Below are 27,388 nucleotides of genomic sequence, written 5' to 3' on the forward strand. Positions count from 1 at the left end.
ATATTGTAGATAGCTTAACTCCTACATATATCTAGCATCAGAATGGTATAAAATACTAACACATGTAATAGCTGTCATATTAAACTCAGCCTCATTTTCAGTGCAGCTGTACTTTTTTAAGCTGGGAAACAGACTTCCTGGTACATTTTGTAGGGAAAGCGGTAGTATTTAATTTTCCCAGCATTAGGTTGGCCTTTTGTGTACCCAAGACAGGTGAAGGAAGTCAAATTAGGAGCGCTGTGATTGGATGTAAGGGTACAATATATTTTTTTATTTATCTATGAATAACTGCAGTGTGCAAATTTACAACATTAATTTTAAAACCTATTGAAATATTTTCTAGAGAATTATTCGAAAAGTCTTCCAAAATTTCATAAATTTGGTGCAAAATGACGGTGGGCATGGATAACATAAACCAGCTCCGTTGGAAATTGGTCATGATACTATTTGGCTTCAATTTTTAGAATACAGTAATAAAGTTCTAACACCACACATAACTGTTTTATCCAGGTTTTTATTATAAAATCTGGTAAATTTAGAAAATGTTAGTATTGTCGCCTATGGCAGAATAAATAGTACCGTTTTCCCTATACTCAAGATAGCAAGGGAAATCAAAATCAATCAGACTTCAGTCATATTATACTGTTTTGAAGCATTTGATAAGACCATTTGATTTTTATCACAAAGAATAGAAAATTTTTATCTGAGAACAGTACTGTGTTGAGAAAAGTGCTGAGTCATCATAATAAGTCAAATTGATGGGTACTGATATAAAACTTTATTCTATGGAGTCAATATTAACTATATTGTATAAACTGCACCAAACTATTGTTATTTTGTATTTGTTTTCACCTTTCGCAATGATTGATTCAATTCGATAACCCAGAATTCAAGTCGCGACAAATATTTTTAACTGAAATATTTGCCTTTTTTGGTGTGTAATTCCCTAAATGTTTCAATTGGGTATTTCCCTTGACACAATCTATTAAAATTGGATATTGTCTGGTTAAGTTTGTACTGTTTATATAGTAAGGCAGTATTTGGTCATACTAGAAGCATTTTCACTGTTAGAATTGCTCATCTAAGAAAAAAAGAGGCCCACTTGAGGCTAAATTTAGATAGAATTTATACACTCCTGTGTAAAGAATTGCCCACATTGTTGGCAATTCATGCATCAAATATTTCAGTAGTGCTTCATTTTGTAGTTTCTATCTCTTATTATCTCAGGCATATATAATTTGTCATTTTGTACTGTTTGAAAGGACTTTTGTTGGAATTTAATACTCCCAAGGGACATAATTTAGCTTTTTCATAGATTAATACAGGCAACAAGGGCAACTTTACACCTGAGTATTTTGCAGATTTAATGTTTTAAGTGTCTAATATCCTTGTTTTTATCATCTGAAGACAGAATAATGGATTTTATAACCAGCTCTAAAATTTTGAACCACAATATGGCATATACTAAAGCATGGAATGGAGATTAGTATGACAAATCTTGAATTTGTGCTTATGTTGTTAATTTTGGCTCAAATGTATACAAATTGAATGGAACTGTCATTTTTATCTGTTTAAATGGAAATGTTTATTATTCTTTTTTGATAAGATAAGATATAGTTGGATACAGGTTGTTTGTTAAGCCTTATCTGTAAGAAGTAGAGAAAGAGGTAAATCAGCATTTAGGGGTGGGGACATAAAATTATCCATGTTTCTTTAAGCAATGGGGACATACAAGTATTAGTTATAGTCAAGGTTTCCATAACAACCCAGTATTGCATTGATGGTGTCATAAGAATTCTTTATAGCTTTGTGTCACAGTATAGGGAAAGCGGTAGTATTTAATTTTCCCAGCATTAGGTTGGCCTTTTGTGTACCCAAGACAGGTGAAGGAAGTCAAATTAGGAGCGCTGTGATTGGATGTAAGGGTACAATATATTTTTTTATTTATCTATGAATAACTGCAGTGTGCAAATTTACAACATTAATTTTAAAACCTATTGAAATATTTTCTAGAGAATTATTCGAAAAGTCTTCCAAAATTTCATAAATTTGGTGCAAAATGACGGTGGGCATGGATAACATAAACCAGCTCCGTTGGAAATTGGTCATGATACTATTTGGCTTCAATTTTTAGAATACAGTAATAAAGTTCTAACACCACACATAACTGTTTTATCCAGGTTTTTATTATAAAATCTGGTAAATTTAGAAAATGTTAGTATTGTCGCCTATGGCAGAATAAATAGTACCGTTTTCCCTGTACTAGTATATATATGATATAGAATAGCACTTTTTATCAGGAAGTATCTGAAGGTGATCAAGAACAAATATATTCAAATCTATTTAGGTGCTTCATTCAGTAAAAGTAAAACAATTAGAATTCAGGAACAAAAGAAAGATGCTATGTAAGCAGGTTCTCTACTCAAGTTTCAATATAACAAGCTTTTCATATAACTAGTATATATGTTGGTAGGGGGTTAATAAAGGAACCAAAAAACATTAAAAAAAATGTATAGGTCAATATGCTAGTTTACAAGATATTACCCATTGAAATTTTAGCAAGAAAATTGTAACTTCTCTCTTGATTTTTCATAGCTTCATCATTAACAAGTTTAAGTTCTCAAAAACTTGAAAAATAACAAAGATTTTATAATTTTATATATCCTACTAATGCAGTCAATAGTTGCTGAAAAATATAAAACACAGTAATTGAAAGAAGGAGAAAGGATTGAAGAAAAATAGGAATTATAGCGGTAGCATACTTCTTACTTCTTAAGAACAAGGATGAATTCATTTGAAATTTAAATTTGTAAAGATATTTATATCATTTTGGTCTAAAATGACTTATTTATAAGGCATCTAAATCACTCTGTTGAAAACATGAATGTTGATATCTTTAGGCATAAAAAGTTTCGTATAATATGACTGTGAAAAATCCCATAACTTTGGAACACCAACCAAAATAAATTTCAAATGTCTAATGCAAGTCTTCATTCACCAATCCCAAGTAAGAGTATAAAGTTTGTACCAAATAGATCATAGCATACTAGAACTAGTGCATGAAGATTTTTTTTTTAATAAAAAGTATAAGCTTTCTTACATCAGACATCGGTAAAAGCAAATTTGAGTTTACTGAACAAAGTTTTGACCCATTAAAGGGCTGTGGTATACCATATATAAAAAGTTTCTTAAAAACATCAAATCTACAACCAATGCACGAAAAAAGGTCTTTTGAAAAATTGGTCAAAAGTAAATTTTATCACTAATACAAATGAATAGGTATTTATTATTATGAATTAGGTTGTTGGTTTTCTTGTTTGAATTGTTATACAATCGTCATTTCAGGGCCTTTTATAGCTGACTATGCAGTATGGGCTATGCTCATTGTTGAAGGCCATTACAGATAACTGTAGTTGTTAAATTCTGTGTCGTTTGGGTTCTTCTGGAGAGTTGTCTCATTTTTTATATGTATAATTTGATGTCATCTATAAATAAAAATGAACTGTGATAAAAAACAACCTGTTTTTACAAAGCAAAAAATAAAAATAGTGTTCATTAAAGTCCTCTCTTGCTGAACAGACAGTAAGATTAAACTTAAGCTTAAACTTGTATTGATTAATAATTACTCCTAGTATAATTTATGATAGTCATGATGACATTTGTTAAAATTTTGTTTTGCTGACAATTTTTACTGTGTACAGTTTCTCATGATAGCAGACAAAACACTAAATTGTATTGAAATTGTAATTTAAGGGCAATTACTCCTCCAAGGAGTCCTTAAATAAAAGGATGAAAAATAAAGGCAACTAATTCAGAAACATATGTCCAAGTTTCTTATTAAATATCATGAGGATTTAAAAGTCTGAAAACCAAAACCGGAACTGCATAAAAAAGTCGGTCAATTTATCAGTAAAATACAGAAAAATGAAAAAAAATAATTTAAAATATAGGTCTGGATAATTATGGATATTGTCTCCTTATCATGAAAAAACATCTATCAAAGATTCATAAAATTCCATGCTTTGATAAAGATAATATTGGAAATAAATTGAATCTCAGACTACATGTACCTTAACATGCTAAATGTTGATGTTACCAATAGAATTTCGGATTGCTATAGTTGCGTTGCAGGCTCTACAAACATGAGTCCACTCTTTTTAAAATATATCATTTGTAATCGGTAAGATTTTTTGGAAGCAAGGTTTTTATATTTCAACATATTTACAGCCATTAAGAATACTATTTATATAACTAGCCTGACATAATCATTAAACACTTGTTTTATGTTAAAGCTATAAAATCCACCACAGAACATCTCACCTGAGAATATTTGGTCTACCAGATTCCCAAAGGTCACTATATTTTCATCAATTGACATATGTGTGGAGGTGTTCCTTTAAAAAATTCATTCAGGACTGAACATACATCTTGTAATTGGGCAATAAATGGAGAATTTTTATCTAAATTTTATAAAAAAAATTTATGCTGCATTAAATCTGTTGTTTGTAATTTTTCACGATGTAGAAATTGAATTTAAAACTAATGACCAAGCCAAAGAAGAAATGATATTCATATAAAACACGATTTAATCAAAAGATCAATAGCTCAAGGCAGGTGTCAACATCTTTAAATACAACAAAGGGAAATTCAGGGTAATACTGTATTAATAATAAAATAGTACTGAGAAAGTTTAAATACAATAACTTTATTCGATGTGGAGTCAGGAAAAATAATTTTAAAATGTTAACGTCAACAATCAGGTGGCGAAGTGAAGAAAGGTTCAAGATCAGCTTTAAAATTATATTTACAACAATGGCTGTCAAATGACAACAAACCAGAAATTCCTTATATTTCATTTGCTAGAGTAATTAAGGGCCATAACTCTTGAACAGCATTAAATAGAAATTGGCTAAATCAATCTCCATTTAAAGTCATTAGAAAATAAAATATCAAATTTTCAAGTATCTCAAGAAATGATACAGAAACTACATCAAGCACAATTATTCAATCAACCTTGGACCCTAGGACCAGAACGAAATGTGAAAAATGTCAAAATCAGATTCTTACTCAATTTTGTCATCTGGATCAACATAATTAATTGTTTTAAATTGGTTGATACATACGTATAAAACTGTATTTTCAATCAATCACTTATGACCATACCTCCTGAATGACAAAACAAGATTTTTTTTCAAATTTAAACTTTATTTCCATTCTGTCATGAGAAATAAAATAGTGTTAAGTCAAAAGTGAAAAAAAGATTGGTTTAACACCTCTCAGTCTATACACCTTTTCGCTAATCCCGGCTGACCCGGACGCTTGAACTTTTGACGTCAACAACAATCACTTTTCCATAGTGGCTAAGATATTTTGTTTTATGACGTCAAAATTGTACGGGAACCTGTGTGATTTCCAGCAATCGGGAACAAATAGGGATAAGGTGTATTATACAGAAAGATCATAAAATGCTATTTTCAACCAATCATGAACCATAACATCTGAAAATCTTCAATTACAAATTGGACCTCAATTTTCTAGTAGGAACAGCATACTGTAATCTGAAAATAACCAGTTGAATGGTACTAAACTTATAGCCCATCACAGCCTAAAAACATCCATCAGGAACAGATGTTATAGTATTGTTTAACATCCAGGGGAACTTCGGATAAATGGAACAAATATATGTTGACAGAGCGAAGCATCTCAATTATCATAAAATTTGATTGGCTACCTCAAGTTTCAACAGAAGATATGAACCCATTTACCATGTGAACAATAATAAAACAAAGATTTAAATCGTTAGCAGATCCATAAGTTTTCAAAAGAGGGGTCCACTGACTGCCTAAAAGGGGGCCTGCTCTGGTCGTGCTTCAGTGATTCCTAATATGATCCCCCTTAAATAAATACGCCTCAGAAAATAGTTATCAATGTTGAAATTAGGACATTCCTGAATAATATAATTCTTAATCGGGCTTCACAAGGCATTTAGTCTTATAACCTTGTCAGTGCCAGCTGAAGCCCAACCCTGGGTGCTGGATTTTCTCACTGTGTTGAAGACCCATTAGCGCTCTTTGGTGGGGTTGTTGTCTCTTTACCACATTCCCCATTTCCATTCTCAATTTTATATTCCTAACTATAGTGACAGCTCTGGTGATAACACCTTTTCAGGGAATATGAACTTCATATCAATGTGAAGACCAGGAATAACACACAATGTACATATTATTACCTTTGCAAGATAAACATAGTACCGTCAGTAGTCTCATTTTCAAACAGTAGAGCAAAATCCAGAAAGATTTAAAGTACATTTCATGAATTAGTCTAGTATCATTTGCATTTGTTTAGATTTCATCTTGAAAAAACATAAATACTTACAAATAATGCCCATTGTAATAGTTCACTATACCAGTATCTGTTCCCCTGTTTCGTGCATTTCATTACAAAATCCACTCCATTATAAATGTAACAACTTCTGAATTCTCCATATTGTACCAGCTGCATTCATTGTAAGAAGATCTGAGTGATCCAAACCTTAAACAAATAGTCTGTAAAAGATGAACTGAATTTATATATATAAAGTGATACGGACTTTGCCTTATGGATATATGTTAATAATATAGTTTATTTTATACACCCACTCAATTGTTACTGATCAATGCTCCAGTCCTATTACGACTTACAAACCATCCGGTAAAGGAAAATTGTTTTGACATTATATTTCCTATGTCAAATGGATTTGTTGCACTTAAGCTATTGAAAAAGACTAATTCTTAGGCTATTGTTAATGACTTTTACAAGAAAAAAGAACTTTCTTTGTATGATGCAATACTATTAAAATGCATATCAACTATTAAATGAGTGTAAAAGTACATGCACTTTACCATATGACTTGCAGAGTCCTTATATTTATTATCTTACTTTTAAGTGTAATTAAATTGATTATACTTTGATGTATACAAATCTCTCATCTACAGACTATTTTTCTCTAACTTTAAAATTTATACAGAACAGAGGGAAATTCAAATCTACATGTTAAATCTTGTGTTGTATGATTATCTGTTGTATGTGACTGTTCACAACTTTTTTATATCGCAGCTGGGAAATAAGTATTTGACTGATGGATATCTACTGGAAAACAGGCAAAGCTTCAAGTAGGTGTGAAAACATATTCAGACAAGTATGCACTTTAACTGCAGGGTATATTTCAAAAGGGAATGAACTCTTAACAGGCTATTATTTTTACTTGGAATTATTTTAAATAATGGAATTTGCATAATTTCTTGTGTTTGGGTACAGGGTATATTTCAAAAGGGAATGAACTCTTAACAGGCTATTATTTTTACTTGGAATTATTTTAAATAATGGAATTTGCATAATTTCTTGTGTTTGAAATTTTTTGATAAATATCATGTTTATTCTGTACTTTTATGTTCTGTGCTGCGCACAGCACTTTCTATTACAAAGAAGATAATACATTTTCAATAGAATTTACAGTACTGTGCCTTGCACAACACTATCTATACAAAATAAACTGTATTGAAAGTGATATGAACTGCTCAAAACATTATAATACAAAATAAACATGGAATTTATTAAAAAATTCAAATACAAGAAATTAATTACATAATTGAAAAAAATTCCAAGTTCAAATAATAGCCTGTTTCTTGCTAAATTGAGAACTTTCATGTACATATTTAGGTGCATCAACATTTTGCTTTATTATTTATTTAAAATTGAGACAAAAATATGAAAATTGTATATCAATTAGATGAAATGGTATAACATCTACTAGTGTATAAACTTTTAATACATCATTTCCATGTAAAACAAATGTTTTTCTGTTACAAATCACAATGTATTGTTTTATTTGTATACAATGTCATGCTGTCCATCAAGGGCACTTGATTGGAATAATAAATATTCTTATCTTTTTATATTTATATGAGCTAGGATATGAGAAAGGCTAGTGAAAGTAATTTTTCAATCTAACAAAAAAGATTCAAATTTAAAATGATTTGTGAAACATTTGCATTTTAACAATTAACATGCTAATACAAGAATAAATGGACATTTTCTATTTAAAGGTAACAAGCAGTTTGTTTGATTACGGAAATACAAGTTCATCAATGGAAGCCAAAACGGTAAAGATCACAGACGACAATGTGATTAAGACTGTATTTTAGAGATTGACATTTCATCACCTTCCAAAGACATGATAACATATTTGATCCACAATAAAAAATAAATGAACTAGAATTCAATTACATTTCTAACTCTACAATCGCATTTTACATGCGTCACATACAGATGAAGGAGCGACAATCTGAAAAAATTTGACGAAATATTTGACGTCACGTTGTCAATAATCTGTAGAAAATGATCATGTGGGTTTCCCTAAAGTAATATTTTTTGTTTCACCAACCACCCAATTACAATTCTCATTACAACATCAAACCTAATAAATTGTTGAAGAAAATATCAAGACTCACGTCACACATCATCGATATAAAAATAATTTCTTTAAAACGAACGGATTATTGATTCAAGAACCCAAAAAGTTAAATATGTTGTAAGGTTAGACCCAATGGAATCAGGAGAAAATGTCAAAACTAGAATTACTGGTCACCAATCAATATCAATGGTTAATTCTGAGTGTATTGGGAGAATTTGATCAGTTTCTAGGTTTTACTAAGTGACAATAGTGTAACATACTTCTTTGCTTAAATATAAACGGAATACTAATAAAATGTAATTGAATGTCAATATTATTTTTTCTATAAGAATACTATATTAACTGGCTGAAAATAGCTAACAGATTTTCTTTAAGAAATTTTAAATTTTGACATCAACAGCTTGGTGAAATTACTTATTACATTAATAAGAAATGATTATCGTAAAAATAATACGACATTAACAAGATGTTGGTATGAAAATGTGTATATGTGTATATAGAAAAAATAATTGAAAAAAAATCATTACTTTATATACTTTTTTTTTTTAAAACAACGAATAGGTGTATAGTTTTTCAATGGAAAGCTACCACAACTTATATATAACCAGTATTGTTGACTTTTGAATCTGTTCAATGCACTGTAAAATTGGGTAAAAAATATTATTTGACTGTAAAATAAGAAAGATCATATAATAAAGAACATATGTACTAAGTTTCAAGTGGACTGGACTTCAGCTTCTTCAAAAACTACCTTGACCAAAAACTTTAACCTAAAACTCGCACTTTAATTTTCTTTGTTCAGTGGACCGTGAAATTAGGGTCAAAAGTCTAGTTTGGCTTTAAAATTAGAAAGATTATATCATAAAGAACATGTGTACCAAGTTTCAGGTTGATAAGACCTCAACTTCATCAAAAACTACCTCCACCAAAAACTTTAACCTGAAACTCCCACTTTCATTTTCTATGTTCAATGGACCATGAAATTGGGGTCAAAAGTCTAATTTGGCTTTAAAATTAGAAAGACCATATCATAAGCAACAAGTGTACCAAGATATAAGTTGATTTGACTTCTGCTTCATCAAAAATACCTTGACCAAAAACTTTAACCTAAAACTCCCACTTTAATTTTCTTTGTTCAGTGGACCATGAAATTAGGATCAAAAGTCTAGCTAGGATTTAAAATTAGAAAGATTATATTATAAGGAAAATGTGTACCAAGTTTCAGGTTGATAGGACCTCAACTTCATCAAAAACTACCTACACCAAAAACTTTAACCTGAAACTCCCACTTTTATTTTCTATGTTCAATGGACCATGAAATTGGGGTCAAAAGTCTAATTTGGCTTTAAAATTAGAAAGATCATATCATAAGCAACAAGTGTACCAAGTTATAAGTTGATTGGACTTCTGCTTCATCAAAAACTAACTTGACCAAACACTTTAACCTAAAACTCCCACTTTAATTTTCTTTGTTCAGAGGACAATGAAATTAGGGTCAAAAGTCTAGCTTGGCTTTAAAATTAGAAAGATTATATCATAAGGAACATGTGTACCAAGTTTCAGGTTGATAGGACCTCAACTTCATCAAAAACTACCTTGACCAAAAACTTTAACCTGAAACTCCCACTTTCATTTTCTATGTTCAATGGACCATGAAATTGGGGTCAAAAGTTTAATTTGGCTTTAAAATTAGAAAAATCATATCATAAGCAACAAGTGTACCAAGTTATAAGTTGATTGGACATAATGCACCTCTAACTATCGTAGGTGGGGCATAACAAGAAGAAGATTGGTGTATACTATCAAATGCCTAGTTGCTTTACTTTTAAGATTTACCGTACATTGTAGAAAAAGTTGCAATCTTTAGACAAGACAATTTGAGATAAGAATGTAACTTTGAACACAGGGCTTATCCTGCCACTTTTAGAACCATTATAAGTCAGAAGTCTGACATACTAAAGAGAGAATATTACTAAAAAGCAGCTCAGGAATCCATTATTTCAAAAAATATACCACAACTGCTGCAAATGACAATCACATAATAGTTAAGATAATCTATTGCTATAACTGAATCATGTCCCAGTTTGTTTTAAGAATTTAATACCAGCTTAAGCCCCAAGAGATATAAATGTGTGGGCTGATACCAATTTGTGTTTTTCTATAAATGGTTTGCGGTAGATATGGTTTTGTTGGCTGAGTTTTATGTTTGATTTTACAGTTCTGACATTATAAATACAATGATGTCTTTATGAATAATGAAGGAAGGTAAATATTGAAAACAAGTCATGTGAGATTTTTAACCATCACTGACTGACAATTCTTAACTTTGACCTTTTCATTAAACTTACTAAAATCATTGGAGATCTCACTAGAGGCAAACATTTAATTTGATATAAATGTTTAAACATTGTGCTTATACTTAAAATGTTTAAATTAAATTGAGGCTGAATAAATAATATAACAGCAGTTTTTTTTTATTTTATAGCTTGACATTATTCATGCTGGTAGCAATATTTTGTTTATTATATGTTTATTGGCAATAATTTAAATTATAATAGTAAGTAAGTCCATAGTACATCAGCATGGTGAGCTATAAAGGGAAAAGATATCAAGGCAAAGGGAATCAAAACTCATGCAAATCAAAGAGAGACAGACAAATTCATGGCAAAAATAAAGTAAAGACAAACAACAGTCAAGATATTATACTCTACTAAAGCAAGAGTAACAGAAAAACTACTAAAAACTTTATGATATTTCAACATGTACTTCAGAAAGACAAGAACTTAAACCAGAAGAGTGAAGATTTTTTATTGAAATGTCCTTGCTGAGTAACTGATTACTACTGAACAATATAAGTCTATGAGACAACCAGGTGCTCCGCAGGGCGCAGCTTTATACAACCGCAGAGGTTGAACCCTGAACGGTTGGGGCAAGTATAGACACAACATTCAAGCTGGATTCAGCTCTAATTTGGATTGTGATTAAATAGTTGACACAGCATAGGTTTCTGACACAGAATGAATGTGGTCTAATGAACTTAATTTTTTTGTTTTGCCTTTGAGCAATTCACTATGCTGTTGAATCTTAATCCTCTCAAAATAACGTTTGAAGAAATTTTCTTTTTATTTATGAAATCTGAAATGAGAAAAATTGACACAACCCCCCCCCCCCCCCCCCCCCCCTCTCCAAATTTTTTTTCACATCCCCTTTCCCTTATTTCAAAACTGATCTCAATTCAAATTTCTAATGGTCCCTAACAATAACTTCTCATTTAAATACATAAAGATATTAAAATATTAAAATGTAAAAAAAGTGCTTGTTATCACTGAATGGTAAAGATTGTTTTAATTTATCAGTTGGAAGTAAAAGTGAATATACATTGTATATTGTATAAAACAATGATTTAAGTTGATTCAACTACTATTCTGGACAAAGAAAGATAACTCAAATTTTCAAAGAATATTGAAAATTTCTTGCTATTGCACAATATTTCTTGCCATTGCGCTATACTATGCAATTGAAAATTTCTTGCTATTGCACAATATTTCTTGCCATTGCGCAATACTATGCCATTGAAAATACTTGGTATTGCACAATACTGTGCAATTGAAGATTTCTTGGTATTGCGCAATACTGTGCAATTGAAAATTTCTTGCTATTGAACAATGCTGTGCAATTGAAGATTTCTTGCTATTGCTGAATACTATGCAATTGAAAATTTCTTGCTATTACACAATACTTAATATGATAATTTTGGATCCTGATTAGGCCATCTTGAAAACTGGGCCTTTAATAAAAAAATCTCAGTACATGTTTAGATTCAGCATATCAAAGAAGCTCAAGAATTCAATTTTTGTTAAAATCAAACTTAATTTAATTTTGGACGCTTTGGACTTTAATGTAGACCAATTTGAAAATGGGACCAAAAATTAAGAATCTACATACGCAGTTAGATTTTGCATATCAAAGAACCCCATTTATTCATTTTTTTTATGAAATCAAACAAAGTTTAATTTTGGACCCTGATTTGGGCCAACTTGAAAACTGGGCCAATAATAAAAAATCTAAGTACATTTTTAGATCCAGCATATCAAAGGACCCCAAGGATTCAATTTTAGTTTAAATCAAACTAAGTTTAATTTTGAACCCTTTGGACCTTAATGTAGACCAATTTGAAAACGGGACCAAAAATTAAGAATCTACATACACAGTTAGATTCGGCATATCAAAGAACCCCAATTATTCAATTTTTTATGAAATCAAACAAAGTTTAATTTTGGACCCTTTGGGCCCCTAATTCCTAAAATGTTGGAACCAAAACTCCCAAAATTAATCCCAACCTTCCTTTTGTGGTCATAAACCTTGTCAAAATTTCATAGATTTCTAATTACTTAAACTTAAGTTATAGTGCGAAAAACCAAGAAAATGCTTATTTGGGCCCTTTTTGGCCCCTTATTCCTAAAATGATGGGACCAAAACTCCCAAAACCAATCCCAACCTTCCTTTTGTGGTCATAAACCTTGTGTTAAAATTTCATAGATTTCTATTCACTTTTACTAAAGTTAGACTGTGAAAACTAAAAGTATTCGGATGACGCAGACGAAGACGACACAGGTCGTATAAAAACCTTGGATCGGCCACTGTGCAACCATTTCCTAAAAATGATGGCCAACTAATAATCTACATATCTATTTTTGTTGAAATCCAAGCAAAAAACATTTTTTGAAAATTTGTGATAATAAAACAGATAAGAAGTTTGATCATCATGATCATGTACAAAAACTTTGGCAACAGGAAAAAAATATGTCCATTTTCTTTGGGGTACTTATGCATATATACAATGTAGCTAAATTAAAATAAATGATACCTCTCTAGAAATTATAACATTTTTTTAAACTTTTTCCCAGTTTTTTTTTGGTATTCATTACACATGACCCCAACCTGATTTTAACATCGTGCAACTATAACATCAGGAATTTAAATAGCATATAGTTTTATAAAAGTTCATATAATAGCTAAATCATTGTTAAAGTTGAAATGGTGCAAAAGAGATGTTTTATAAATAATTCAAAATTTTTGAAAGGAGATCTTCTACCCAAATAGTTAATACAATGTACCAGGAAAATCAATTTTTGACATATGAAATCAAATTATATCAATGTAAGTTTCTGTTGAAATTCAAGCATAGTGTGCTTCTTAATATTTGTGACATTTTAACAAAAATTAAGTTTTTAGCACAACTTTAGTTCAACTTTCACAAAAATTCTTGATAAAGGACCTAATGCTTTCACTGTATATAAAGACAATGCAGTTTCCCATAGGAACTCATTTTAAAGCTAAAAAATTTCCACTTTTACTGTGAAGTTTCATAATAATTAAACATGTATCCCAGAATCAAAAGATAATTTCCACTTCAATTTTTTTTAAAGGTAACAAAAATAGAGCAGTGTGGCATATTTTCAACATTTATAGGCCTGAAGCTTTTAAGGATGTCTGCTTGTCATGTTTTGGAATTTTTGTCAGATTTTTACAATCCTCTGGTTTTATCCATTTGAATGCCTTAAAAAAATCTCCCCATGAACCCCTATTTTCTTTTTATAAATCTTTCACATGTATAATTAAATTATAAGTTATTTGTAAAAGTCTTATAAAATTTTATTTATTTTTTCAATAGTATTTGAGAACTTTAACTGCTCAATAATAAAGCTATGAAAAAACAAGAGAACATTTTCCCGCCAAAATTCCAATGGCTAATATCATGAAAACAAGCACATTCACCCCTATATTTTTGTTTTTCTTTTTTTATTCCTCAACTTATTCCCTATCAATAAATACTAGTTTTATGAAAAGTTATTTATTTTGAAACTGAGCAGTGATCATCCTTAAGTTTTAAATCTTGTACAAAACTAATATACTACCCCTCCTTTCACTTTGGGTCTTCCTCAGAATTTCAATTTGGCCACTATCCATGAGTATGTATACAAGAAACTTTCTAAGTTGTGTAATCTGGTTAACAGTAGCTTAGGTAAACAATACAAAATATCTATGAAAACTAAATATCTCCCAACAAGTGATGACAATAGCTCAAATGTCGGCCAGTTTCAGCTAAAAAAAAAAATGATACCAAAAATAGAACACAACATTTCCTATACATTTCTAAGTAAAGATATAACTGATTCATGTTATTAGACTGTATATATTATTTATATTATGTAACTGTCAATCTTTGACTTATTTTTCAATATTTTATACAAATCATGAACTGTCTGTTCCAAAAGCTAATGCATCAAACAAAGGAGTAAGAAATATCACTAATGACGCTAGTTACATCAGGGCATGATATTCATCATATCAAAGGTGAGTGGGCTTGCACATTTTTCTATCAAACATCATAAATTATTGTTTGGGATACAATTAAACATTTCCTCAAATAGATATGTAGTGAATGAATTGTCTTAAAATAGAAATTGAATTATCAAAAACATAGAAACAAAACCAATAATACAGCCTAATTCAAGAAAAAGATTTACATATATATATGTATACATAAAAAAAGAAATTATTTATATGTTCACAAGAAAATTTTACCATAAATTGCTAATGATTAATAAAAGATTTTTATCCTTATATAAAATATGAAAATGACTGAAGAAATATGTCCATCTGCAGTGTTCTCCTTTTTTCACTAAGGTAAGGTGGGTGTTTTGAAAACCAGGTGATTTTTTTTAACATTTTCAACCGGGTTTATTATTTTTCCGTTTTACTGTGGGTTGGGGTCACAAATAGAAGGATAAGTATTGTATTCACATTTAATGGAATTGAACCATTCTTCTGCTATCGCTGCTAGCCTTTTATTAAATGATTTGACAAATTAGTTTTGTGCATCTCAGATAGCAGATCATTATGGCTTTTGCAGGACTCCCTCCTCCTATGAAGTCTGCTAATGAATGGCCTATCGAACCAAGTATCTGTCCTGTTCCTCGCTTTAGTGCTGTATTTTTGGCACAGAGAACAGTAATATACTTCTGTGACGAGTATCCATTTAAAGTCCTGTTGATATTTATCGCCACCCCTCAAATGAGGGGTAATCTCTCAATGTAATGACTATCCCTTTTATGAGGGGGACATTTAAAGAGAAACAGATGAGGGGTAACCTCTCCATGTAATGACTATCCCTTTTATGTAGGATACCCTCATGAAAATATTTTTCTGAATTTTTTCTGAACTGGATGCTGAAATTTTACTGAACACATTTAGTAAACCCTTCTCTGAAAAATGCCTGAATTTGGCACGTTCCAGCAAGTTTTCAGCACATTTTCAGTAAAAATTCAGCAGTACGTTTTCAGTAAGTATTCAGCATTAATGCTGAATTTTTCTGAACACCTTGCTGAATTTTACAGAATCTATTAAATATCTTTTGCTTAAAAATGTCTGAATTTGGCACATTCCAGCACATTTTCAGCAAATTTTCAGTAACAATTCAGCAAGTAATTTTCAGTAACTATTCAGCAATATTCAGAAATAATTCAGCATTAATTCTGAATTTTTCTGAACACCTTTCTGAAATATTCAGAACCTATAAAAAACCTTTTGCTTAAAGATGGCTGAATTTGGGACATTCCAGCAAGTTTTCAGCAAACTTTCAGTTACAATTCAGCAAGACATTTTTGACAGTAAATATTCAGAAATAATTAGCATTACTTCTGAATCTTTCTGAACAACTTGCTGAAATATTCAGAACCTCTTAAACACCATTTTCTAAAAAAAAACCGGCTATAACACGTTCCAGTGGGTTTTCAGCAAATTTTCTGTTAAAGTTCATCTAAGACTCTTAAGGTAAACTTTTCAGCATTTCTTTCTAAAATGTTCAACAAACTAAACTATATTTAAGCAAAAATTCACTAAAAATTTGAATTAATCTATACTCAGCCAATATTCAGTCTTCAGCTATTGTTCAGGATGTGTTCAGACCATTTTCAGTTATAATTCAGGAAAGGTTCAGATGATTTTCAGTTATAATTCAGGAAAGTTTCCATTGGTATTTAGACAATTTGAGCTTTTTAATATTCTGTCTGAAAGACACTTTTTATCCAAAACAAATAAACATTATTTAAGAAATACAATGGTGTCATATGTGAAGTAGAATTATTAGTTGTGTCTTTGTCTTTTTTATTATTTCTTTTTATTTTGTGTCTTATTGACTTATATAGTTGCAATCAGATCAGTCAAGCATTTTACAACTGATGATTAGTTTGTGTTATGTTGTGACATCATTGACCCAGCATTGTGACATAAGAAATTTATGAGAAAGTGGACACATTTTAAAGTCGGTTATACATAATACAGTATAGATTTTGCCCATTTTAATCTTTAACGGACCAGTAATGACGGTTTATTAAATCTCTGGGTTTTTTTGTTTTTTTTTTATCTATTAATTGTTTGCTCAGCATCAATCATGCCACATCTGATTATTTTTATATTTTGTATAATAAACATATAATTGTCCCAAGTGAAAGCTTCCATGCTGCTGTTGATACTTGGGCCAAGTATTGTACACCGTTAGGTTACCACACGAAAGGAGCACTACAGTAAATCTACATGTAATCTCACGTCTTTCACTTGAAACATTTCGTATCTATAACAGTAACATTAACAATATATGCGTCTTGTTCTATTTTCCAACTAATAAAAGAAGTCTTTTGGACTCTTTCCTGTCCTTCAACCCTTTGAAATTTTCTTATGTTAATAGGGAAAATCATCAATCCAATTTCAACGTCCTGATAATTATTTCAAATAATGTGAATCATGAATTATTCATGAACTTTTAATTCTGTTAATTCAGAAATTGAGAATCATTTGTATATTAAATAAAATCAGATTAAAATATATATGTAAACTTCTCTTTTTTTCTGTATTAATCAAAATTGAAGTTTCAGAGCTTAGATCAGTTCAATTTCTGCTTGAATTTCAAAAAGTTTCTGTGGAAGATGCAGGACTTTCACCTGCAAGAAAATACAATCCACAAAGAATCCAATGTCTTACTTATTTTCTAATTCAATATAAATTATGATTTTTTTAAAATGACATTTTTAAATTGATTGATTTGATATCATGAAAGAAAAAAAATTAGAAGGGAAGAGAAAAAAGTATAAACATTTCAAGGATTTTCTTCTTTTTTATTTATTTTCTGGTGTTGACTTTCTCAAAAATGGTATTTATAAGATTGTCTCAATAAACTTATAATCTTTAAATTAGATTTAAAATTAGCAATAAACATTTCAGTTCAAACTGTAAAATACTTATCTGATAAATATAGCTATCATTTCACAAATCGTATTTAGGGCGCCTAAATAGTTTTTTGTTGACGTAATTTATTATGCGTTTCCGGTTCAGAAAGGTTTCACTTATTAAACTGGTATCTACTTTCTACGAACATAGTGTAATAGCCAGCAGGGGATCAGCTTAGATCATGAAAACGTTTTAACTCCCAATATAACTGACTGTACTATCTATGCTTGTAAATAACACTGTATTAGTTTACAACAACAACGATTGACTTATCTGATATTTTTCTTAGTTCTTTTTTTATGCCGAAATACAATTAAGTAAGGCATGTTGAAGAACTTGGAGAGAGATTCAGAAAACTTCTTCTACAGATAAAATTAACACTGGCAGTGCACCAGCAAAAACGGATAGGCTATCGAACAAATAGCAAATAATTTCAACGTAAGTTCCCTTTTCAAATTTTGAATTTTTATTAATACTTCGACACCAAGACACATTGACACGTGGCAAGACCTCTGGTGTCAATATTTTAATATAACATAGGACCTTGGTTACCTCTAAAGTCTTCATATAAATGAATTCTAGACATTCCGGCACCTTGTCAAATCGGCACTGTGATAGACAGTTCGGCACCAAGTCAAATCGGACCTGGTTAATTCGCCCCCAAAATGAACAGATTATGTTTTGCAAGTTGGGGAATCATGACTTTTAAAGAAAGGAAATTTATTCCAGAAACAACAAACTTGTTATAAATTGTAAATGAGTCAATGATATAAGTTCTTCAGTTTTTAATGTAACATTATTAATAGAGTACTCATGACTTTAAACAGAAAGCCAGCTTAATTAATTGATTATTGTAGATTTCACAGGTACCTGGGGACATGATTACATTTGGGTGCCCCTGAGTGGGAGAATCCTTAATGACACGCAACCCCTTTTTTGGTACATGTAGTTAATGATTTTGAAATTTTTTATTTGTTTATATAAACTATTTTCACTTCGAATATATTTTGATTTTACTGATTGGCTAATATCTCAAAAAGATACGACCCAAATTCTTAAACTTTCCCTTAAAAATCATATGTCACAATGCTTATGTTATATCAATAACTCTGCTCTAAAAAGGAATTGTTTACGTTGTTAATGCCAATTGACTTCAGATCAACTCTTGTAACATGTGTAATTAAAAAAACAACTTCAGTTTGGTGGTCTTTGGTGTACATGTATTCTGCTCTAATCTGATATAAAAGTTTTTAAAATATTGTTTTTGCCCCACCTTCAATAGTAGAGGCCTGTGGCATTATGTTTTCGGGTCTGTGGGTCTGTTCGTCTGTCTGTTTGTCCGTCCATTCATCTGTCTGTCCCTCTTCAGGTTAAAGTTTTTGTTCAATGTAGTTTTTTATTAAGACTTGAAGTCGAAGCAACTTGAAACTTAGTATACATGTTCCTAATGATCTAATGCCAAAATAGAGTTTTACCTCAATTTCAAGGTCCACTAAATATAGAATATGATAGTGTGAGTGGGGCATCTGTGTACTGTGGACACATTCTTGTTTGTATTATTTTCAGAAGATTTTCAGTATTCTGTCTGAACAGTTCAGCATCTGGCTAATCTGTTCATATAAGCTCTTAGAACTGTTCTGAACAGTTCAGCTTTCTATCATTTCAGAAGGTTTTTTTTTTTAGCTGTTTTGAACAATTCAACACTGTCTGAATAGTTCAACACATTTTCAGATGTCTTTCTGAAAAATTAAGCAAGTATTAATTCTGTTCAGAATAATTTCAGTATTGTTTCTTAACATTTCAGGATCTTAAAAATCTGTTCAGAAAGTTTTCAGGGCTGTTCTGAAAAATTCAGCACTGTTCAAAGATATCAAAAAGTTTTCAGCATAGTTTCAGATGTTTGTCTGAGGAGTTCAGAAATAACTGAACAGTTCAGATTATTTTCAGCTTCAGTTCAGCAATGTCTGAATTTTTCAGCACAGTCTGAACTTTTCAGAAAATGTTACAGCACTTTTTCAGCAAATCTGAACATTCCAGTAATTTTTCAGTATTTGTTCAGAATTTGGAAAAAGTGCTTCAGCACTTTTTCAGATCCCAAAATTTGGTTCAGCATGCATTCAGCTAGGGTCCAGAACCTATTCAGCAAAACTCAGCAAAAATTCAGACATTTTATTTCATGAGGGTACATTTAAAGAGAAACAAATGATGACAATCATATTTGTTTGTTCTGGCCTTTTTATCATTATGGATACTCTTTTAGAAAAGTTGTACCAAATAAAACGATTCCCCCCTTTTAAGCTAATAAATTTAACTTTTTCTTTTTTTCTTCTTCAACAGTAATATGACCCCTTGCCTGATGGACAGTCCCTCATTCAAGGGATATCCCTCATTTTGGGATTGTTCCCAACCTGTTTATCTTTGCGATTGCTTGTGTGCCTTTTCTGTTGTTTTGATACTTTTTTTCAATTTCAACAATTTCAATTCAACTATCCGTTTTATTTGACTTATATGGCTTAGAATTTTCCTTATCACCATCGTCATCTGCCTTTCCATTCCCCCTATTAGTATTTAAATTTTTACGGTGCGGAACCGAAAAAAATCTGGAATTTGAAGAAAAAAAAGCCGACCACCTCCTAAAATGGAAAGGTGGTCGGCTTTGGAAAGAAGGTGGTCGGCACACCCGGCTTAAATGCCGAATGGGAAACACTGCATCTGTTTCTAAAGAAAATGAGAAAAAAAAGGTTCTGAATCTAAATAACAACTTGAAATTTTAAAAATCTCTATGCTAAAACAAAATAAAACCAAATGCATGTACAATGATAATCATTAAACAAACAAATATATATATGTAACAAGGGAGATGTTTAATTCGCCTTTTCAGAATCAAAAGGAATATTGGTAATCTAATTGATGGTACACCCCAAAAAAAATCACATCAATGGTTTAATTTCCATTGTTTGGGACGTTTCAAACGACATACTGTTTTGGTGTGCGGTTTTGAATATGGACCATAATTTGGTATTCGGCCTTTGGTTTCTTTTTGTATCCTTTTTTTATAAGTTCTAAAATTTTAACTTTTATTTTGTGGGTTGTGTTGGTGTTAGAATAGTATGAATGGAACAATTGAGTTTTTCTAGAAAAAATTAATACATTTTGATTCACCGTTTACGTGACATGAAACCAAACAGGAAACCAATCTTTAGTTTCTTTATTTTGCACAATATAATTCAAAAGGCATAAAAAAACACCATTACTAGTGTTACTTGCTTCATGTTAATATTTAAAATCTATTTTCAATGTTATATTAAAGTTTTTTTTAAACCTGACAGGAAACCATAAGAAACCGAAAGCATTTTTTTAGTTTTATTTTATTGCAAAATCTGCTTAAAATAATCTGAACAGTATACTTTTTCTTAAAATCCATCTTAAATGTAACAGTATTATAAAACTCCTAAATATGTGCTTGTTTTGAAAACGATTAGTACAATTTATTCAGAATTTTCCATATTTTCTTCATTGATACAGGATACCATAATCGTTGTATCTTGATGTTTAAGCCAAAAAAATGTATTTATATTTGGTTTTGATATTCCAGTTATATACAATTTATTCCAAATCATTGGCAATGTAACATTCTTTAAATCCAGTAAAGAAAAAAACTTTTAACTTGGAATTAAAATCTTTAAAATAGGCACAATGTGATACTTGTGACCTGTACACCATCTACATGGTTTCCACATTTTAACCTACTTTAGTGGGCTAAAATCAATAAAGTACTTCCTTTCAAGTCATGCATGGTAAAAGTTTACTTCTCCTTTGACAAGTTTATTGCGTTTCAAAAGTGTTTGCAGAACATGAATAAAAAATATTAATTAAAAACTGTGACAAAGATTCCAACTTTGTTCATTCCAAGTGTAACGGTATATTAACATGTATTTTTTATTAAATTATATTTATTCAACTAAAATATCCAGTAATATTTACTGCTGAAGTTAAATCAATCCAACGAGCATTGGTACAATGATAAGAGACGTAATTTCGATTGATTTTTCCAAGGACTCTTCAGGTCATTATCGGGAAACGAATGGTGTTCTAACGTCTGTCAATTATGAAATCGATTTTGTCAAGTCATTGGGCATTTATTTTCACACAGGATCGTATGTAACATTATGCACATAGGAAAAATAACAGACCACCGGCGCAATCTCTTTGACAATTGTATTTTCCTCTTTTAAACAAAACGAAACAAGTCTACAGATTATGTTTGCTAACATCCCGTTGGAAACAAAAACAATGTTTAGACCCAGTATTTTGTACATCCGGCCGTATTGGCGTTATCACATGTTAGTCACATGTTTCACGTATGACCGGAAATGATTAGAACTTAAGGACAAAAACAATTTTAATAAATAACTGGACTTCTGTTTCATGTGAAATGTAACGCATAACGATAACGTAATTTTCTTACTTAATTATTACGAAGATCAAAACAAGAATGTAAATCATCTCGGATTTACCTGTTTGAACATCTCGCGAGAGTTCATATTTGCATATTGTTTTTAAGAATTCTATTACAACAAAGCAGATTACATCATCTAAAAATTGCGTTACGAAATCGGACACAAAAATCACGCCACTGTTCTTACATCTGCTACATAAATACTTATAGTTCTCGGAATTTTCTTCTCACTATTCTTATTGGTCGATGTTCTTTGTTATTTGAAAGCAAAAGTTACGAATTTGCCAGTGACGATTATCTATAAATCAGTCAGCGTTATGCTCTTCAGAAGCAAAAAGTAACGCGAGAAACGACACAAAAATACGGTTGTAGAATCTTTGAAATTCGTATATTTTAATTTTTTTTCTAGGGAAGAGTAGCATACACTTGTATGTTGATAAAAATAATGGCATCTTTAGATGTAGTTGCAACTTTTCTTACAGTAATTCACATTTCATCACTTTTCTATAGTTATAGGAAACGGAGCCCAATAGCAAATTATGGTCCATATATTTCCCAAAATGCATGAGTATACATGTACATTTGTAAATGTATATAGGAAGATGTGGTATGAGTGACAATGAGACTTCTCTCCATCCAAATAAAAGTAATCCATTATAGGTCAAATAAGGCCTTCAACACAGAGCCTTGGCTCAATCCGAACATCATGCTATAAAGGGCCCCAAAAATTACTAATGTAAGACTATTCAAACGGGAAAACAAACAATCTAATTTATATAAAAAAGAGAAAGGAGAAACATGTCCTAAGTCAGGAATCTGATGTACAGTAGTTGTCATTTGTTTATGTAATTTATACGTTTCTCATTTCTCGTTTTTATTTATATAGATTAGACCATTGGTTTTCCTGTTTGAATGGTTTTACAATAGTAATTTTGGGGCCCTTTTTAGATTATTGTTTGGTGTGAGCCAAGGCTCCATGTTGAAGGCCTTACATTGACTTATTATGGTTTACTTTTTTTAAATTGTTATTTGGATGGAGAGTTCGGGACCTCGAGATTTCGTATTTTTAAGCTCGGGATTTCGGGATCAGAACCCCTCCTACCCCCCCCTCATATAATATGCTTGGAAGAAAATTAATTACAGAAATTTCAACAACACTAAAAATATTTAATACACATACATTCCTACATTTTAATCAGAAAACTTTGGAAACTTGGACTTCATGGCCACTGAAAATGAGGTAAAAATATTAAAATTAGCCATCATCATATACATGAAGCAAGCAAGATTTAAATTTTTGTATTCGTGTGTTGAGACTGATATAATTAGAATTGCTGTTAAATTTATAAGCGACATGTACATTTCTAGAAATGCTCTATTAAGCACTAAATAACTTTGTGGTACCACCTCCTCATATAATGTTTATAAATTTGGTATGATATATATATATGTTTGTATGTTTGTGTATAACAAATTTGTATTGTCTTGGTATCAATCCTGTAATTTTGGATTTTAAACCAATAAAAATTACTTACTTACCTACTTACTTACTTATACATTGTTAAGTCAAAAGTTGTTTTGATGAAAAACAATGTGGGAATTATTATATGGTAAAAATGCTAGATATCTAGGCGTATTTGTAATCTCCTATACTTTTTCGTTTGACTTTGCATATCTTTTATCAGAAGGCATCAGGTTATGACTGAGAAGAAGAGTACTGTACAGACTGGAAAGTGTAATTTCCAGAATTTAGCAGAAATGGGGTACATTTGGAATGACATTTCTCTTGAATTCTTGTATGGCCCATGTTTAATATACTGAATGTTTCAAAAATCATTTAAATGATATGTACAATTAATATAGATTCATACCCATGTCTTTGTGGTGAGTTTGGCTGGAATATTACCGAGACTTACAGACGAACCAATCCTGTAAAATATCTGGTAACTTGGATGTATCAGGTACCAGTCATACTGGTATAGCCGAGAACCATATTTTGTAAACACAAGTTTAACCACGAAGGCCAACTTACAACGTATTCGGTATTGTGCCTTTTAAACATGTAAATAAACCACGTGATATGGACCCTTGACTTTTCTAAATTTTGCAAGTGTAAAGCCTGGATTCTCAAAGGAAAAAAAGGGGTGCTCAACAAAAATGAGGGGCGGGGGGGGGGGGGGGGGGGGGGGGGAATAATAAAAATATTCCTCTCAATACAATCTTTTAGAAGCTTCTGTCCAAGGACGAAGAATAGTTCATGAAACTAATATATGGGTTTTTTTTTTAAATGACTGCAAACTGTATACATTAAGTACATTTATAAGTAAAATACGGAAAACAGGAACTAGATTTTAACAAAATTTTCTTCTACTAGCTTTTTATCATCAGTCCAAGTTTGATACAAAGCAGCCAGGATAGTTTAAGGAAGTCAGTATTAAAATTTTAAAAGCTTAAACCACAGAGTGAATGCAATGTTTCTGGCAGATACTATCGTATGATCATAAACAAGATTTTGTCCTATATAAAAAAGAAGATGTGGTGCCAATGAGACAACTATCCACAAAAGACCAAAATGACACAACCATTAACAACTATAGGTCACCGTACGGCATTCAACAATGATCAATGCCCATACAGCATAGTCAGCTATAAAAGGTCCCGATAAAACAATGTAAAACAATTCAAACGAGAAAACTAACGGCCTTATTTATGTAAAAAAAAATTAACAAAAAACAAATATGTAACACATAAACAAACGACAACCACTGAATTACAGGCTCCTGACTTGTGACAGGTACATACATGAATAATCTGGCGGGGTTAAACATGTTAGGCTAGTTTGGTACACATCCAGGATAGTTTAAGAAGGATATTAAATTTTTTAAAACTTCAACCTGACAGAGTAAATGTAAATGTTTCCTGACAGAAAAACTAAGTCCATTTATAAGAAAAATACGGAAAACAGGATTTTTTTTAATATTTACTTCTGGATTCTATCTTACGATCATAACCAAGCTTCTGTCTAAGTTTGGTAAAAATTCAGGATAGTTTAAGAAAGTTATTTTAAAAAATTTCAAAACTTTAACCACAGAGTGAATATTTGTTGACACCGATGACACCGACGACGGCGACGGAATATAGAGTCGCTATGTCTCACTTTTTCGATAGAAGTCGAAAGTTCGACAAAAACCTGATAATAAATTGTTCAAATGAGGCCTTTGAAAATAGTGGAACTAATTACTTTTGGAGTGTCAAAAATTCGATGGAAGTACTTGATAAATTGCATGCTAACAAAATCTGTAAACAGACTTATTAAAATAGGATATAGGTAGGATACAGTTGTCAGGTCATTACTAAAGATTGCATATTTTGGCTTTAATATTGATTCACTTATAGGGTCTTTGCATCAGAATTAAACACATTTTATTTTAAAACTAGTTGTTGGCAGGACACGGGTTATGTTCTATTTTACGATCGGGTATAATACTAAACCCCTATAACAGAAGGGAGTGTGCCTGCTATTCATATGATGAAGACATAATCTTTCAATCAGTTTAATTGAGGGGTGGAGCTGGCATGTCAGTAACTGTTATAGTAGTCTATTGTTATTTATGTATTATTGTCATTTTGTTTATTTTCTTTTGTTACCTATCCTGACATCGGACTCGGACTTTTCTTAAACCGAGTTTAAACTGCGTATTGTTCCGTTTGTTTTTTCTACATTGGCTAGTAGCGATATAGGGGAAGTGTTGAGATCGCAAAAAAAAACTTGTTGAACCTCGCCGCAATTTCGTGCCTGTCCAAAGTCAGGAGCTTCTGACCTTTGTTAGTCTTGTTTGATTTTTAATTTTAGTTTCTTGTGTATAATTCGGACGTCCATTATCACTGAACTTGTATAGATTTTATATTGGGGCCAGCTAAAGGACACCTCCGGGTGCGGGAGTTTCTCGCTACATTTGAAGACCCATTTGTGGCCTTCGGCTGTTGCCTGCTCTATGGTCGGGTTGTTGTCTCTTTGACACATTCCCAATTTCTATTCTCAATTTTATATATTGGTGATTTTGAATCTGTTCAAAGTTTTGATTTTTCTACCCTATATACCCCTTTGTCTCATATTCTTATTAAGAAAAAAATCAAACATCTAATTAAATCGGCAAATAACAAATCACAACGCGAATAACTATGTTGAAATTATTTTAGGTCATTTTCTAGTAGTAACAAACAAACTGAGAACTATGTCAATTGGACATGCTTTGATACAATATCTGCCCTTGAATTTTTGACTAGATAACATTTTTGTTCGCTTTGTAGATTCCATATATCTTCAAGTTATCGGAATTCTAATGGGGACTAACAATTGTATGTCTCTGGTTATAGACACCTGAGTAAATTGATTTATGAAAACAAAATATGACAGACATGCACAAACGTGTTTGAAACTGAGCTCGAAAAAAAACTTAATTATCACACCTGCATGTCAGAACTGTTAACTTGTATCGAGAATGCTTCACTTGAACTCTTTTGTATAACCATCAATATCAAAAACCTGTATCGAGAATGCTTCAACTCTTTTGTATAACCATCAGGGGCGTGTCCAGGATAATTGAAAGGGGGGCGTAGAATAAAATATTTCGCCGAGCGAAGCGAGGCGAAAAAATTTTTTGACCTTTTTTGGCTTAAAAGCATAAAATAATAGAGAATTGCATTAATGTAACGGTTCCTGACTTGGAGCATGTATATTTTATAGTTAAAGTGTCAGGGTGTGACATTTTTTATGCCGAGTTCTCTCCATTAATTGTCTATGGTATATTAAAATGATTGGATGGATCTTAACAGCAGTAGACCAATAACGAGAAATTCCAAACTCAAGGGTATAAGGAGTTTCTTAACATTTCAATTCCTAGGCAAGGATTTTATGAACGAGAGGCGTGATTACGGTTGAGGGTCCATGGGGGAAGATCAGAAGCTCCTGAATTTCAACAATTTAGCATCAAATTATGAAGTAATCCCTCTATTTTTGATTAAGTTCGGGTTTCGTTGAACGACACACATGATACAAGACAAATAAACACTGAAGAATAAAGTTCTTTCGTTCTGAGTATTGCTTTAATGTGGAAATATACATATCTCTAGTATACATGTGCCTTGACGCAAAACCTTAAATGAACACAGAAAAATACTGACGGACT

The 27,388-nt window shown here is 31.2% G+C and overlaps 1 protein-coding gene across 4 annotated transcripts in view; it reads right to left on the reverse strand.

Annotated features, from left to right (window-relative positions):
* Positions 1 to 24,179, reverse strand: part of LOC134712192 (protein dispatched homolog 1-like) — a 78,847-nt gene extending 54,668 nt beyond the window's left edge. For 2 of the 4 annotated variants that reach the window (XM_063573501.1, XM_063573497.1), the window contains exons 1-2: positions 24,071 to 24,179; positions 6,376 to 6,545 (exon numbers count right to left, since the gene is read on the reverse strand). The gene's annotated coding sequence lies outside the window, so the exon portion shown is untranslated. Of the gene's footprint in view, positions 1 to 6,375; positions 6,546 to 23,379; positions 23,429 to 24,070 lie in introns of all 4 variants that reach the window. The other 2 variants (XM_063573498.1, XM_063573499.1) reach the window with 2 other exon arrangements.
* Between the last annotated feature and the right edge of the window lie 3,209 nt (positions 24,180 to 27,388).

The sequence above is a fragment of the Mytilus trossulus genome, chromosome 3 (genome assembly GCF_036588685.1).
Source record: "Mytilus trossulus isolate FHL-02 chromosome 3, PNRI_Mtr1.1.1.hap1, whole genome shotgun sequence".
NCBI classification, from domain to species: Eukaryota; Metazoa; Mollusca; class Bivalvia; order Mytilida; family Mytilidae; genus Mytilus; species Mytilus trossulus.